This window comes from Bos grunniens, chromosome 24 (assembly GCF_055505025.1).
Source record: "Bos grunniens cultivar Pamir isolate PY7600 chromosome 24, Bosgru_T2T1.0, whole genome shotgun sequence".
Taxonomy (NCBI): Eukaryota; Metazoa; Chordata; class Mammalia; order Artiodactyla; family Bovidae; genus Bos; species Bos grunniens.
Genome location: NC_141188.1, coordinates 52,649,025 through 52,660,911, shown reverse-complemented (window position 1 = coordinate 52,660,911; position 11,887 = coordinate 52,649,025).

Sequence of the window (11,887 nt, the reverse complement as noted above, 5' to 3'; positions counted from 1 at the left end):
ATGGTGCTTCTGCATGGTGTTCAGCCCCTAAGTTGTGTCCAACTCATTTGCAACCCCATGGACTGTGGTCTTCCTGGTTCCTCTGTTGATGGGATTTCCTAGGCAAGAATATTGGAGTGGGTTTCCATTTCTTTCTCTAGGAGATCTTCCCAGACCAGGGATCAAACCCTTGTCTGCAGCATTGCCAGGCAGGTTCTTTACCCCTGAGCCACCAGGGAAGCCCACTATTAGTGTTTAGTTGTCTTTAACTTCATTCAAAACAATTTTGTTAGGTTGTGTTGTAACAGCTGTCATATCAGTGTGCATTTAAAAAAATAAAAATTGGTGAACTTTTGTATAGCCATTTTAATATTGAAGATGGAAGAAACAAAGGAACATTTTCAGCATATCATGCTTTATTATTTCAAGAAAGGTAAAAATGCAACTGAAAGGAAAAAAAAAAAAAAGGAGATTTATGCAGTGTATGGTGAAGGTGCTGTGATTGATCAAAGGTGTCAGAAGGGTTTGGTGAAGTTTGTGATAGAGATTTCTCACTGGATGATACTCCACAATCAGGTAGACCAACTGAAGTTGATAGCGAGACATTAATTGAGAGCAATCACCATCACACCATGGGAAAGAGGGCTGACATACTCAAAATATGCCAATCAAGTGCTGAAAATCATTTGCATCATTAATCACTTTGATGTTTGGGTTCCACATAAGATGAGTCAAAGATAAACCTTCCTAACTGTATTTCCTTATGCGATTCTCTACTTAGAACGTTTAAAAAAAAGTTCCATTTTTAAAACTAATTGTGGCCAGCAATGAAAGGCGGATACTGAACAAAAACGTGCAATGGAAGAGATCATAGGGCAAGCAAAATGAACCACCACCAACCACACCAAAGGCCGGTCTTCATCCAAAGAAGGTGATGTTGTGTATATGGTGGGATTTGAAGGGAGCTGTCTATTAAGAGCCCCTTCCAGAAAGCCAAACAATTAATTCCAATGAGTACTGCTCCCAATTAGACCAACGGAAAGCAGCACTTGACGAAAAGCGTATGGAATTAGTCAACAGAAAATGCATAACCTTCCATCAGGATACCGCAAAACTGCACGCTTCTCTGATGACCAGGCAAAAACTGTTACAACTTAGCTGGGAAGTTCTGATTCATCCATCATATTCACCAGATATTGCACCTTCAGATGTCCATTTATTTCACTCTTTACAAAATTCTCTTAATGGAAAAAATGTTCAGTTACCTGGAAGACTATAAAAGGCACCTGGAAAAGTTCTTTGCTCAAAAAGATAAAAAGTTTTTCAGAAGACAGAATTGTGAAGTTATCTGAAAAATGACAGAAGATAGTGGAACAAAATGGTGAATATGTCATTCCATAAAATTCTTGGTAAAAGTGAAAAATGTCTTTTATTTTTACTTAAAAAACCAAAGGAGATTTTTGTCCAACTCAATATTTCTTGGCTTTCAACTTTCCTCTGACTCATTCAACAATTCATGCACTGGTATCTACTATTTTAATCATTGGGACCTTAAAACATTTTGATACTTGGAAAAACTGTTTACACCTCATTTACACCTATTCTTTTTCTAAGAGTTTTTCTCGCTATACTTATTTTTCAATTTCCCATTCGAGCTTTAAAACACCTTGTCTGTTTTAAAAACCATTTGGAATGTTGATTACATTAAATTTAAAAATTGACATGGAAGAATTACTGTTTTTATAATATGTAGCCTGCCTATACAAGGAGATAAGTGTTTCAAAGATGGTTAGATGTTCACCAAAACAGTTCCAAGGTTGCTCTGACAACTGGTTGCCTGGTTAGGGATTACATTTTCCAGCCACCCTGGAAGGTGAACCAACTTGTGTGTCACTTCCAGGCCAAGGCATTTAGGAAAGCTGTGCCTTTGCCATGATCATTCCCCATCTTTTGCAAGTTGGGGGGCAGAGGACCAGGGGGTTCTAGCAGATAAGAAATCAACAAGATGGAAGGAATGTGTCCGTATTACTTCCTCCAAAGTACAGAGATTTTCTCTAAGACCTAGTTTAGGGCCAATTTTTGTGACTATTTTCTAGGCGTATGAGAAAAATGTGTGTTCTCTATTTTCACAGTGTAGAGTTTGAACTCTATCCATCTCATCAAACTGGGAATCATATCGCTTTGTTTTTCTCCGTGTTTTTGCTCACTTGCCCAGTTGAAGATGGAAAGAAGTGAGTGAGGTCCCTGACTATTCATGTTTCTCCTTTTCATGTCTTGTAATTTCTGCTTTATCGATTTTGATGCCGTGACATTGTATGTGTAGATAGCAGCAGCAGCATAATTGTTTAAAACTCACGAGCTGCACACTAAAAGATTGAAATGGCTTTCTTTATCCTATTTAATTCTTTATTTTTGCCTGGATTCTAATTTCTAGAAATAAGATCATGACTCTTGCTTGTTTGCTTCCATTTTTTGTTTGCTTTTGGAGGGTCTATTTTTTTGTTATGGGGAGGACCGTATTTTTTTCTTGCATTTCTTTACTGTATCTCTGCTCAGCTTTTATCGTCAAATTTACTGAATTATTTTGTTTTCATATGTTTCCTATACACCATATAGTATGGTTTGTTTTTTTCTGATCCAGTCTAAAATCCTTTTGGTAACTGATTTAAACCCATTAATATTAATATGAGACCAATATCATAGGTCTGCATTTTATCTTGTGTTTCTCTCTCTCTTTAACTATGTGATGCATTTTCTTTGCTTGGAATATTGGTCATATTTATTCTGATATATAAAAATTTTATTTATAATTGCATATAATCCCCTAGACCTTTGTTTCTTTACAGTAAGTATCAATTCCTTATTTTGAGAAATGATAAAATTAGCATATTTCATGTTCCCCAAACATGTGTTTTTAGTGAATAAGGCCATCTTTTTAAATGTTTACTCTTGTACACTTAATTATGCCAATTTTCTAATAGACAGTTTTAATGATAACTACTGACTACTATTTCATAAGGCAATCATCAAAACCATTCCACTGCCCACCTTCTTTCGAAGTTCTTCAAAATATCTGTTAGTTGTAACACTTCTATGTGGTCAGAAAACAAGATTCATATTATGGTTCATTGCGCTAATCTCCAAATTTGCACTAGTGTTAATTCTAGAGTGAAATACATTCAATATGTCCTAACTTTTGTTGTAATTTTCCTAGTTATTTTTTAACTAAGGTAAGTTTATCTTACAGAAATTTCTTTAAAAAGTTCTCATAATAATTATACTCCCTTAGTTTTTGCATATTTCAGTTTTATACACTAGCTTTGTATTTACAGGAGAGTTTGCATATAAAATTCTTCATTTATACTTTCTTATTTGAAGTTTAAGTCTGCATCATTATACTTTGACATGGCATTTTGCTATAACCAAATTTGAGACCTGCCTAACTTTTCAGTTCAGTTCAGTCACTCAAAGTGTCCAACTCTTTGCCACCCCATGGACTGCAGCACACCAGGCTTCCCTGTCCATCACTAACTCCCAGAGCTTACTCAAACTCATATCCATCAAGTCAGTGATGACATCCAACTATCTCATCATCTGTTATCCACTTCTCCTTCCACATTCAGTCTTTCCGAAAATCAGGGTCTTTTCAAATGAGTCAGTTCTTTGCATCAGGTGGCCAAAGTATTGGAGTTTCAGCTTCAGCATCAGTCCTTCCAATGTATATTCAGGACTGATTTCCTTCAGCGTGGACTGGTTGGATCTCCTTGTTGTCCAAGGGACTCTCAAGAGCCTTCTCCAACACCACAGTTCAAAAGCATCACTACTTTGGCACTCAATTTTCTCACATTCCAACACATTCCAACATGACTACTGGAAAAACCATAGCTTTGATTAGACAGACTTTTGTTGGCAAAGTAATGTCTCTGCTTTTTAATAAGCTGTCTAGGTTGGTCATAACTTTTCTTCCAAGAAGCAAGCGTCTTTAAATTTCATGGCTGTAGTCACCATCTGCAGTGATTTTAGAGCCCCCCAAAACAAAGTCTCCCATTGTTTCCATTGTTTCCCCATCTATTTGTCATGAAGTGATGGGACCAGCTGCCATGATCTTAGCTTTCTGAATGTTGAGTTTTAAGCCAACTTTTTCACTCTCCTCTTCCACTTTCATCAAAAGGATCTTTAGTTCTTCACTTTCTGCCATAAGGGTGATGTCATCTGCATATCTGAGGTGATTGATATTTCTCCTGGCAATCTTGATTCCAGCCTTTGCTTCATCCAGTCCAGTGTTTCTCATGATGTACTCTGCATGAGTTAAATAAGTAGGGTGACAATATATAGCCTTGACATACTCCTTTCCCAATTTGGAACCAGTCTGTTGTTCCATGTCGAGTTTTAACTGTTGCTTCTTGACCTGCGTACAGATTTCTCAGGAGGCAGGTCAGGTGGTCTGGTATTCCCATCTCTTTCAGAATTTTCCACAGTTTATTGTGATCCACACAGTCAAAGGCTTTGGCATAGTTGATAAAGCAGATGTTTTTCTGGAACTCTCTTGCTTTTTTGATGATTTAATAGATGTTGGCAATTTGATCTCTGGTTCCTCTGCCTTTTCTAAAACCAGCTTGAACATCTGGGAGTTCATGGTTCACATACTGTTGAAACCTGGCTTGGAGAATTTTGAGCATTACTTTGCTAGCGTGTGAGATGAATGCAATTGTGCAGTAGTTTGAGCATTCTTTGGCATTGCCTTTCTTTGGGATTGGAATGAAAACTGACCTTTTCCAGTCCTGTGGCCACTGCTGAGTTTTCCAAATTTGCTGGCATATTGAGTGCAGCACTTTCACAGCATCATCTTGTAGGATCTGGAATAGCTCAACTGGAATTCCATCACCTTCACTAGCTTTGTGCGTAGTGATGCTTTCTAAGGCCCACTTGACTTCACATTCCAGGATGTCTGGCTCTAGGTGAGTGATCACACCATCGTGATTATCTGGGTCGTGAAGATCTCTTTTGTACAGTTCTTCTGTGTATTCTTGCCACCTCTTCTTAATATCTTCTGCTTCTGTTAGGTCCATACCATTTCTGTCCTTTATTGTGTCCATCTTTGCATGAAATGTTCCCTTGATATCTCTAGTTTTCTTGAAGAGATCTCTAGTCTTTCCCATTCTGTTGTTTTCCTCTATTTCTTTGCACTGGTCACTGAGGAAGGCATTCTTATCTCTCCTTGCTATTCTTTGGAACTCTGCATTCAGATGGGTATATCTTTCCTTTTCTCTTTTGCCTTTTGCTTTTCTTCTTTTCATAGCTATTAGTAAGGAATATCACTAGACCACTCAGGTATGACCTAATCAAATCCCTTAGAATTATAAAGTGGAAGTGACAGATTCAAGGGATTCGATCTAATAGACAGAGTGCCTGAAGAACTATGGACGGACAACCATTGTGCCTTTTTGCATTTCTTTTTCTTGGGGATGATCTTGATCACTGTTTCCTGTACAATGTCACAAACCTCCATCCATAGTTCTTCAGGCACTCTGTCTATCAGATCAAATCTCTTGAATCTGTCACTTCCACTTTATAATTCTAAGGGATTTGATTTAGGTCATACCTGAGTGGTCTAGTGATTTTCCTACTTTCTTCAATTTAAGTCTGAATTTTGCAATAAGGAGTTCATGATCTGAGCCACAGTCAGTTCCTGGTCTTATTTTTGCTGACGGTATAGAGCTTCTCCATCTTTGGCTGCAAAGAATATAATCAGTCTAATTTCGGTGTTGACCATCTGGTGATGTCCATGTGTAGAGTCTTCTCTTGTGACGGAAGAGGGTATTTGCTATGACCCTTGTGTTCTCTTGGCAAAACTCTATCAGCCTTTGCCCTGATTCATTCTGTACTCCAAGGCCAAATTTGCCTGTTACTCTGGTATTTTTTGAATTCCTACTTTTGCATTCCAGTCCCCTATAATGAAAAAGACATCTCTTTTGGGTGTTAGTTCTAGAAGGTCTTGTAGGTCTTCATAGAACTGCTCAACTTCAGTTTCTTCAGCATTACTGGTTGGAGCATAGACTTGGGATCAAAGCAATAAAAGGAAGTAAACTCAGATGACCATTGTATCTATTACTGTGGGCAAGAATCCCTTAGAAGAAATGGAGTAGCCATCACAGTCAACAAGAGAGTCACGTTTCATCTTCTCTTACTCTCTTCTCGTCTCTTTCCCAAGTTCTTACATTCTTGTTGAATTCTTTGTTTGTAAAGGTGATGGCATCATGTGGCTTCTTTTTCTTTTTTTCAAATGTAGTAAAATGTTTGGTCACAATTTTACTCTATTTGGTGGAAACATTTTTTCTGGCAAGTGTTCACCATTTGTTAGAAAGTTTTGATGCGCCTTTGCTTCTTTTATTCTCAGAGTAACTTTGCACTGGTTTAGTACTTGCTCATCTTTTCCTTCCTTTTCCACTCCAGTGTTCTTGCCTGGAGAGTCCCAGGGATGGGGGAGCCTGGTGGGCTGCCATCTCTGGGGTCACACAGAGTCAGACATGACTGAAGCAACTTAGCAGCAGCAGCATCTTTTCCTTAGTCATCACTGGATCCCTGGGCCAGCCATTTGCAGGGAATGACTTTATTGGAGGGAGAAGTACCCTTTATGATAACAGAGAGGCTAGCAGGTGTTTACAACACAATCTATGACACCCCAGAGAAGCAGCATCCTGCAAATACAGCTGTTGGTTCAGCTCTTCACGAAGCTCCCATCTTTGGATTCCCTCTACCAAATCCTTTCGTGAGTGCCTATGCTCAGATCTCCAATTTACCCAGAGAACTGGGTAACTGCAACCTTCCCTTCAGAAGCACTGGTGCTTTCGGACACAGCTGCCTCCTCACTCTGCCCCACACCTCTCTCTTCACATCATCTATCATTTCTCTCTGCTCTCAGCTACTTTGTTGAGACTTAACACATTTGGGGATCTGTGAATTATACATGTCTCCTAATGTTACCAAAAACAATCTCCAGGGCTTTATGTCTTTAACTTTGCTTTTGTCATATTGGTCATTTCCAGAATGATACGAGTAAATGGGGCTTCCCAGGTGGCTCAGTGGTAAAGAATCTGCCTGTCAATGCAGGAGATGCAGATTTGGTCCCCAGGCTGAGAAGATCCCCTGGAGGAGGTCATGGCAACCCACTCCAGTGTTCTTGCCTGGAGAATCCCATGGACAGAGGAGCCTGGCGGGCTATAATCCATGGGGTCACATAGAATCAGACATGACCGAGCAACTGAGCATGCATACACATGAGTAGATGCCGACTTATGAAGTCATTTTCCTTCCAGAGCTGAGAAGTCCTTAATTTCTCGCCTCTCCCCTGCCCAGTCCATCATATACGTTGGTGTCAGGTGTTAATTTTTGGAAACGCAGGCCTTTTTAAAGATCAATTTATACACGAACTCAAAATTATACAGTAACTTTCTACTGAGTTCATGTTCTTTAACCTTCCATACGAGGCTGGCTCCCGTCAGGCCTTGGCCTAAACTTTCAGCATTCTTTCTCACGGCCCTGCTCCTGTATGCGTGTCCCATTCAGTTCTTTCTTTCTGAACATTTTATCTTGTACTTGTCATTTCCTTCATGAGAAGCACCCTTCCCCTCCCCTCATCTTTACATGATCTTATCCCACCACTGAACCCACAGCCGAGTACCACTTTGCTCTTATGCTTAACTCCTATAATATTTTTCTATATGTACCTTCAAGATTCTTTCTCTCAGACATTTATAGTTATTATATGCACACTTCTTGTCTTCCCTCCTAGCAAGAAGGCTCTAGAGAAAACAATCCTGCCTGATATATCTTGGTTTCCCACAAACATTCAGCACAATGAAAGTACTCCATAAATATGTGTTGGATGAATGAGGTCACCCTCAGTATTTAATAAGAATAAGAATAAGCACTGCTTTAAAGATGAATATTTTGTGGAGCTTGGAGATACCATCATCCCGTGCTGGAGCTGGAGGAATTTACTGTGGTTTGGTCTTTTCATAAGATGGGATTTTTAAAGGAACCATTTATCATTGAAGGCACCAAGTAATTGAGACGTGGCTATCTGTGGCTTTGCAGGTCTGCATCTGAGCCTCTCTTGCAAGATTCCTCCTGCTTCCCAGGGTATGCCCTCTCCCACCCCCTGTATCACCTTAATCCTATCAAAGCCCACCTAGGCTGATCCTTCCCCTTAACTCCCCCAACCTCCCAGGACTCAGGCACAGGCTTTATGAACTCTTTGAGCAAATCTGTTAATATGAAGCTCTTAGCTGAGATTGCCTTACTCCAATAATACTATTGAAATGGCCACGTTTCTGATCTCCCTAAGTAGACTGGATTTTTTGAGGACAGAGACCATATCTTATATCCTTTGTCCTAAGCTCTAATAACTAAATTGTGTCCAATAATATTAATAGAGGCTTCCAAGAACCTTGGTCAGCACAGTCCTAGAGTCTCTGCTTCCCCACAGAGAACAGCTGGATGAAATCCAGTCACAACGTCCCAGACACACACCATTCTAATGTCCTTTCTCAAAGACAAGTCTGCCATAATCTTTTTCTCTCTGGCCTTTGATCTTTAAGACTCACAGGTGAGCCTTTTTTGGAGGCTGCATATCCAAGCCTTAACCACCATGGAACGAAGACAAATACTGAAAAGGTATCCTGTGTGGGATTCTGTACACCGGAGTGTGCCAGCCAGTCACACCATTTTGACTGCAGAGAAGAACAAGGGAGGGCTAGAGAGGCAGGAGGTAAGGAAAACTGGAAAAGAAAAATATGGCAGGATCTAAACTTCCCTGGTGGCTCAGACGGTAATAAATCTGTCTGCAAAAATGCAGGAGACCCAGGTTCAATCCCTGGGTTGGGAAGATCCCCTGGAAGGGAAAATGACAACCCACTCCAGTACTCTTGCCTGGAGAATTCCATGGACAGAGGAGCTTGGCGGGATACAGTCCACAGGGTCTCAGAGTTGGACACGACTGAGTGACTTGCACTTTCACTATTTCACCCCTAGAGCAGTTGTGGGGTGTGGGAGTGTGTGTGTGTGTGTGTGTGTGTGTGTCAGATGATGATGAAATGACCCTTCCCACTCAGGTTATAACAGCTCTCCCCTTAAAGTGACCTTTGCCAAGACCCCAAGGGAAACAATAAATTATAATTGTATAGAAGACAAAGATGACAGTACATGAAATCAGTACCTTAATTGGGAAGAAAGCAAAAGTCTTGCGTCCCTCCACAGCAGAGCAAAGTTTTCCAGGGATAGAGACAAAAATAAAGCCAGGCTCTGAGTGCCACCTAGTGGAGAGATATGCCACTGCAATAGGATGGATCCTTCGTCGTGAGAAGCTAGGTGAAGACTGGACACGACCCTCTGCTCCCATCCCTGCCCCTATCTCATCTGAGATCTTGTGCCACTTTCCCAGCACATGGGGAGTTGGGGGACGTTCCCTGAGCCCCCACTCTCTGAGGATGCTTGCTAGGAGTAGGGCAGTGACATGAGGGAGCGGGTTCCAGAGAGGGATGGGGTGATGCCATTCACTGGTACAGTATAAATATCCGTACATACACACGTACAATCCCAAATGACACCTTTCACCATCTCCTGCAAAGGGGGAGACTTTACACTTCTCCCTTCTTATGACTTCATTGCCTGCAGGAATGCCCTTTGCCCTTGCCGTTCATTGTAAATGAGCTTTGTCAATCCTGGGGTGGGTGGCCGTAATTCCAAGGTGGGGAGAATCCAGCGTGCTCAGTCCTGGCAACTTTCTAAGGATCTCCCTGGAAAAGTTGTATGAATTATGCATTTTACTTTCTGTCGTAGCCTGTGACGGGGACTTTAATTTGCCTTGCGCGTCTGCCTTGCTCGGCAAGCCTGCCAGAAGGGGCGGTGCTGGACTCCTGAGTTCAACCTTCAAAGCGTTTTCATCTAGCAGCTGCCGCTTAGGCCGAGCTCCCCGGTGAGAGAATCAGGGAGGCAGCATTGATCTTCCCGACAGAGTGGCCCCTCCAAGGCTGTTTGTTTTCAAGCTGGGACTGCAGCTGAGAGAGAGAGGACTTAAGAGCCTGGCCCTGCCTTTGCAAAGGGACAGTTTTCTCGCCATACTGACCGAACTGAGGTCACTAACGGGGCAGGAGTGATGAGGCTCCATGTCCCGAGGCCAGACGGAGGTCTCATCAGAAGCTCGGTTGCGTGTTATTCAGGCTGAAGGCTCCCTTGGCTGCCTTCCATCTGCACAGCTAGACAATCGCGTGTCTGTGTCAAGTGCAACATCCGAGTCAGACAGACCCGGGGGGACCCTACCTCAGCCACTCACCAGCCCTTTGTTCGTTTACCTCTCCGGGTTTCATCGTTTTTATCCATCCCATGGGGATAATATTGCTTTCCTCATAGGATTATTATAAGACCTAAAAAACGCAAGTACCCAGCACAGCTAGGCTCAAGCTGAATTCCCTTGACAGTTGTTCTCTCTGAAAAATGAGATGATAGCTATCTGTATAGGTGTGTGTTTCCGAAAAAAATTCTTTTGCACATTCGTTACAATGATGACAGCATGTTTCTTTGGACATCAGAACATTTTTAAAAATACAATTACTTTTATTTGTATTATTTAAAATAATCAGCACCTACTTGCGATGTTTCACAATATTTTCTTTCATTCTTTCAAAGATAAAATCTCTGTCAAGCATAAATATAACCGGATATTCACAAACTGAAAAATATTTTTGCAATCCATTTTATGTATGTTTCATCCAGGTAATACTTCATAGATAAATACATTTTTGCAATTGGTATAGTCCACATTTTCTGCAAAGCAAGCTTTTTTCCCTTAGTGGTGAAGAATCCACCTGCCAATATAGGAGACGCAAGAGACGCGGGTTTGATCCCTGTGTCGGGAAGATCCCCTGGAGTAAGAAATGGTACCCCGCTACAGTGTTCTTGCCTAGAAAATTCCACAGGCAGAGGAGCCTGGCGGGCTATAGTCCGTGAGACCACAGAGAATCGGACAAGACTGAACAACTGGGCACACACAATGGAAACAATTATCAAACAGTGGAATTGTTTATCAGTGGTCTGTTTTTCATGTATTTTCCAAATTTATTCTCAGCCAACGATCAGACTTCCCTGTCTGTGAATTCCCCACCACGGTGATACAGAACAGACCCAATATCCCCCAAATTCCCTCCTGCCGACTCTCTGTTGCCTTCCTCACTCTCAATCAACCCTTTGGCAACCCCTGGTCTACACTCCAGCCCTGTAATTTTGCCTTTTCCAGAATCTCACACCATTTGGATCATAGATTATGAATCCTTTGGGGTGTGGAGTCTTTCACTTCACCTTTGCGCTCCATCCATGCTGTGAAACGCGTTCATAGTTCCTTCCTCCTCACTGCTCAGCAGTCATCCGAGATGACATTTAAGGTAGAGCCCATCAGTTCTCCTGCACCTTCTTTCCTAGCCTGATATAGTAATGCAAACTGTCTACCAGAATCCAAAAGAGATTTATTTACAGGCAGGCTGTGCTGAGGGTCTTCAGGAGCCCGAAACGAAAGAAGTGGTCCTCATCCCACTGGCTGGCTAGCATTAAACCCAGCTGCGTCACTCAAGTAAGGACGCCAGGCTGTTTATCACGTGTGAAGAGATGAACACAGTAGTCTAACATCAGGGTTTGGGAAAAAGATCATCCGAGTGTCATGTGCGTGTTCCTGGAGGAAGTGAGCGTGAGGTGAGCTCAGAAGTAAGAAGGAGCTGGAAAAGTGAAAAGGACTCAGGAGGGAACAGTATGACCCAAGACGGGAGAACAGGGCAGGAACTCATGCTTGGGCAAGATGGGATTTGGGAGCTTAGGAAGGAAGAAAGTTAGTGCAGCCAGAACACACTTAGTAAGTGGG